Source organism: Melospiza melodia, unplaced genomic scaffold (assembly GCF_035770615.1).
Source record: "Melospiza melodia melodia isolate bMelMel2 unplaced genomic scaffold, bMelMel2.pri scaffold_32, whole genome shotgun sequence".
Taxonomy (NCBI): domain Eukaryota; kingdom Metazoa; phylum Chordata; class Aves; order Passeriformes; family Passerellidae; genus Melospiza; species Melospiza melodia.
In genome coordinates, this window is record NW_026948638.1 from 7,213,267 (window position 1) to 7,219,251 (window position 5,985).

General features: G+C 50.6%; 1 pseudogene; it reads right to left on the reverse strand.

Moving 5' to 3' along the window:
• Positions 1 to 1,259: 1,259 nt before the first annotated feature.
• On the reverse strand, positions 1,260 to 2,380 carry LOC134434121 (olfactory receptor 14J1-like; annotated as a pseudogene).
• Positions 2,381 to 5,985: the final 3,605 nt, after the last annotated feature.

Here is a 5,985-nt window from a genome sequence, read left to right on the forward strand (position 1 = left end):
GACATTCCCATGGGGCCAAGTCAGGAACTGCAATGGGGAGTGGGGCCAGAGAGGAAAGGGCAAGCAGGGATGGGCTGTTTGCAGGGGAGGGAACCAGGCTGGGCAAACAGGAGGAAGAAATTTATACCAGAAGAGTAAAGAAAGCAAAAGGGAAGAAAAGGAAATCCTGAGGGCAGTTTGGGGGTGGCTGCCAGGCAGCCCTGGCTCTGAGAAACAGCATCTGCAGTGGGACAGGAAACTCCCAGCTGATGGAAAAAAAACTTTCTGGCTGACTGCAGAGGCCAGGACAAAGCTGAGTGGTTTCCCTGGTGTCCCCCAGCCCTTGCTGGCCCGAGGGGCTGATGGCATTTGTGCTCCCTCAGGTTCATGTCCCCACACCAACAGCATGGGGGTGCTTCCCCTGCTGTGTGCAATGCAAACAGGGGCTGCTGAGGCAGTGCTGCCGTGTCTGTGCCTGCAAGACTGGGGCACCTGTGTGAGCTGGGGGAGAGGCCAGGACTGCAGAGGGGGGATGTTGTTCGCAGCTCCATGAGGACTCTGGCACACTGCCCTTGGCTGTCCAGCGCACTGGGGATGGATCAGCCCTTGCTCTGTTGCTCCTTCCCGTCTCCCCCAGGGCCCTTGCAGAGCCCCAGCCATGCTGTTTGCCCCCAGCCTGCCCACAGCCAGCCTGGGGCTGCTCACGGGGATTTTCTGTGCTGAGCATTGGCCTGGCTGTGTTCTTGAGAGAGCCTGGGCAAGGAGCCTGGAGCCCCCAGGGCCTCTCCTGAAGTGTCAGCGCTGCCCCAGCAGTTCCCATGGCCTGTCCTTGCTGCAGCCCTTGCACTGCCACCCCCCAGGGCTGTGCCCGGCCCTGAGAGCACTCAGGCCCTGCAGCAACACCAGGGTCACCAGGGCAGCGGGGCAGGGCCATGGCAGCAGCACTGGCAACACCAAGTGCTGCTGCTGGGTACAGATGCTGTGCCAGCACTGATCTGCCCCCAGCTCTGCACACAGACATTGCTGCTGCAGCTCCAGAGAAGGCAACAAAAGGCATCTCTGCAGAAAACTCTGCTGGGTGATCCTTTAGTTCATTTATAGCCACTGAGAGTGCAGCCCCTCATTGACACAGTCTGTGACCACAGGGAAGATGGATAGAAACAAAATGAGAAATGGCTTTAATAATGACATTTCTCTGTGAACAATATAGTGGGGCTGGACAGCTAGCTTACAAGGAGAGCTGAATTCATCGATGAAATAACAATTGATGATTTAAGAGTCTATCCATAGCAAGGAAGAAAACAAGGCATCTGCATGAGAACAGATTATAAAAGATACATGCAAATTTTTGTAAGCTAGACTAGGTGCATACGTAAATGTGTATATGAGCCTTATTAAATTTCTCTAAAACTTTTGCGAATTATATTGATACTAATAGCTTTACTCGAATGAATATAAGAAGTTTTTTTGATGTAATTAAGGACTTAAGATGATGCTTTGTTAAAAGCATATAAACTACAGAACGCACAATATAAAAACATTTTCTTCTTTGACGCAAATCACGCGTGCGTAGGTCACATCCAATCCAACAATATCAGACATGATTAAAAAAGTAAAACAAAGAAAAAGAACCTCCAAAATGAAACCAACAAGAAGTATCTAAAATTACTTTTATTACAAGTGATTGGCAGAAATGGGCCAGAAGTTTAATGTTTCCAAAGCCATCCAGTCATCAGTCTCCTCACAGCAGCCTTGAGCTCCTGGTTCCTCAGGCTGTAGATGAGGGGGTTCAGGGCCGGAGGCACCACTGAGTACAGAACTGAAAGGGCCAGATCCAGGGATGGGAGGAGATGGAGAGGGGCTTCAGGTAGGCAAATGCTGCAGTGCTGATGAACAGAGAAACCACAACCAGGTGAGGGAGGCAGGTGGAAAAGGCTTTGTGCCGTCCCTGCTCAGAGGGGATCCTCAGCACAACCCTGAAGATCTGCACATAGGAGAAAACAATGAACACAAAACAGACAAATGCTAAAGAGATGGAAAAAACAATAATCTTAAGTTCCCTGAGGTAGGAATTTGAGCAGGAGAGCTTCAGGATCTGGGGAATTTCACAGAAGAACTGGCCCAGGACATTGCCATGGCACAGGGGCAGGGAAAATGTATTGGCTGTGTGCACGAGAGCATAGAGAAAGGCACTGGCCCAGGCAGCTGCTGCCATGTGGGCACAAGCTCTGCTGCCCAGGAGTGTCCCGTAGTGCAGGGGTTTGCAGATGGACATGTAGCGGTCGTAGCACATGATGATCAGGAGGAAAAGCTCTGCTGAGATGAAGAACAGAAAGAAAAAGAGCTGAGCAGCACATCCTGTATAGGAGATGTTCCTGGTGTCCAGGAGGGAATTATGCATGGCTTTGGGGACAGTGGTGCAGATGGAGCCCAGGTTGCTGAGGGCCAGGTTGAGCAGGAAGAAGAACATGGGCGTGTGCAGGTGGTGGCCACAGGCTACGGCGCTGATGATGAGGCCGTTGCCCAGGAGGGCAGCCAGGGAGATGCCCAGCAAGAGGCAGAAGTGCAGGAGCTGCAGCTGCCGCGTGTCTGCCAGTGCCAGCAGGAGGAAGTGCCTGAGGAGCTGCTGTTGGACATTTGCTGTGCCTGGCCATGGGGACCTGTTCATGGGAAAAGGATAGTGAAGGGTTGGAGGAGATCCCTGTATCCAAAATCAAAGCCAATTCCCATACACCATCCTCTGTAATACACAGACAGTGTCTTTAGTTTTTTAGTTAGGAGGTTTTCTATATATGCTCCGCCATATCTCTGCTGCTGCTCCTGCATATCAGAAACCCTCAGCATTTCTGAGGCACTCTGGGAGAGCAGAGAAAGTGGAGACAGGGGGGTGAGATGGTCTGTCACTTCATTCTGTTTGGAGTTTGTCTGGGCTTTCACTGTTCTGAAATGGAGAATGTTCACACTCCCACGTTTTCCTTAAAATTCCTCAGGTACTCCAGAGAGCAGATGGATGCACCACAGCCCAGCTCCACATTTGTAGACAAGGGCTCACATTGCTCATTTCAACAAGCCAGCATCATTTCAGTGTCAGAACACCTCTGCCTTTCCCCATTAATCCTATAACCCAGAGATGTTACAGGATAGGTTTGCACCCTGCTTGGAGCATTGAAGCTCCCTGCTTGGATTGAAATCTCACAGAGACTTCCAAATGTCCTTAAGATGGCATTGGATGAAGGGAGATGCAGCTCCTTCCCTGGCTGCACTGACAGCATTGCCCAGAGCCAGGCACTGGTGGCAGCATCACCCTGAGCCAGCTGTGCCCCCTCCAGAGCCCCCAGGGCCGAGCAGCTGCTCCCAGCCCTGTGCTCTGCAGAGGGAACTGAGCCCAGGGCTGCAGAGCTGCCCCACGGCTCTGCTGCAGCTCTGCCTGCACAGGAGGGGCTGCACGCCTTGGAGCCCCGGCCCTGAGGGCAGAGGCTTGACTGGGGCACAGGAGGGAGGGGGCTTGTTCAGAGGGAGGGGCTGCACTGGAGGAGATCCTGTGGGCATCTCTAAACTCTCCCTGCCACAACATTTCTGGGTTTTGCTTTCTCTCATTGCCTGATCTTCTCTCTGCTTCCTGGGGATTTTCCTCCTGCAGGTGTTTCCCTGTGCCTGATTTGTCCCTGCCAGTACTGACAGACCCCAAATCTCTGTGCGCTCTCCCTGGCCAGACAGAACCCTGCCTGCTTGCAGGGCACTGGCTGGGGGCAGGTTCTGTTTGCAGCTTGGAGAAAGGACAGCTCAGACTGAGCCTGACGGGTCCAACAAAGGCGATGTTGGTGCTGTCCATGGGCAGAGTGGCTGAAAGAAAATTAGATATCTCCTACTGATCACTAAAAAGTATAGTTTGCATTGTCTCAGGCACTTGTCAAATTAATAATAAATAATTAATAATCAACCTTCAATATTTATCTCCCCCTCCCTGCCATTGTCCAATATTAGGAAACTGAATAAAATGCCTTAGGAAATTACCTCATTTTTTACAAAGTCCTTGTCTTGGAAATATTCTATGAGGGATCAGAAACTGTCAGCATGTCAGAGATTCAAGAGCATTTCACCTCCCCTGCACCAGAAATATGCAGAGTTGTATTCACAGAGTCTGTAGGCACTGGGATGTTCCAGCTTTAGGAGATGGCTCCAGGAGGTGCAGCTGCATTGTCCTGCAGCCAGAGGTTCCTATGCCAAGGGCTGGCAGTGATTCTGCCCCAGGCACTTCTCAGCACCTTCCCAGCCCTGACAGACTGAAGCTCTCTGTGCCTCTGTGCTTGCCCAGAGTGGCTGCAGACAGTGCCCCAGCCCTGCTGGGCTGGCAGAAGAGCTGCTCATCAAGAGAAATGTGCTTTTGAATCTCTTCTTGCTTACCAGGAGCTGCCTCTATGCTGGGAGCCCAACTCAGCAGCACAGACACAGCACAAGGAATTTAATGAGCCTCTGGGGCTTTGTGCTCAGGCCCTGAACATCAGTCCCTTAGAGGGAGCTGAAGAAACCTCTCCAGAGCTCCAAGTCAGAATCCAACTCCAAAGTTTCATGGACTTTTAATGGGTTCCTCTGAGGGACACAATGGAGAAAGTGTCCCCAGGCCCCAGGCAGAGCAGAAAACTTAAAGCAGTGATGACAGGCGGGGAAAAAGAGAAGCCAAGTCTTGGGGCCCTGGGGCACAGCAGGTTCTGTGACACCAAGGGCTGTGAGGAGACAACTAGTCCTGGGGTCTCCTGGCACAGCCCCAGCCAGGCTGGGCACTGTCAGCCCCTTGTCCTGCCCTCAGCATCCCCCCCTGCCCACATCCCAGTGGCCTCAAGGATCTGCTGGAAGGAGTTCCTGGGGAGCCTTGCTCAGCAATGGCCCTGGGGGCTCCTGAATGCTCCCTGCAGGGACTGCAGATTTTACAAAGGACTTTGGGTTTTGCTTTTGCCTTAGAGTCTCTGAGAGGTTTGTGCAATCCTGGCCTCCAATTATCTGCTGTAATTAGTCCCTGGAGAGGCTTTGTCAGTAACAACACTGAGCAGGGCTCATTATTACTTCAAGGTACTTCAGTTATTTTAAGGTACTTGAGGTTTCCCATTTGATACAGACTCTGTGAGAGGTTTTTGCAATCATGGCCCCAATTATCTTCTTTAACCAGTCCCTTGAGAGCTTTGTACTGACACTCAGTGGGGCTCATTAATGCTTTGAGATACTCAAGGTTTTTAAGGTACTTTGGATTTTTCCTTTCTACACTGAATTTCTCAGAGAATTTTTTTGCCATCCTGGCCTCCAATTCTCTCCTCCAATGCATCCATGAGGAGCCTGTGTTGGGGATGGACCTCAATGAGACCCCATTCATGCTTTGAGACACTTTGGGGTTTTTCTCTGACTGACTCCTGGAAAGGTTTGTGCAATCTCCTCTCAGGTCCTGAGCTTCAAGAGCTCAGCTCCAAATGCAACACGGGGCTCATTAGGATCGAGCCTGTGCTGACAAACCATGGCTCTGCCTTGATTTCTCTCTGGTCTGGAGCAGTTCTTTAGGAAGTATTCCTTTTACAGTTATGGAGAATTATTTTAAACAGCTTCTAAGAAATATGTATTCCTGTCTTAAAGGGTGTCTTTTATTGCTGTTCTTACTATACAAGAGGTGATTGCAGCATTCTGTGATTGATATTGATCCAGGGTCTCTCCTAAGTTGGTCTGGCCATGTCAGGGAAGTTGTACCTTGGAGCTGACCAAGTGTGGACAACCTTGCCCTACATTCCCCAACGCCATGTGAGAAAAAATTTTTAATTTCAAATATTTTAAATGGTTTATTAAGGCCATATCAAAATACAACAGAAGACTGAATAAAAAAAAGAATACAGCACCAGGAGCAAAGGATTCAGTCACTGTGTGCTCATCTACAAAATGGATGTACTGTCTTTTACACCTCTAGCCCCTCCCAAGGTCTTTTCAATCGACTCCTTCTTCACTGTCCAGTGGTGGAGATCACTGTCT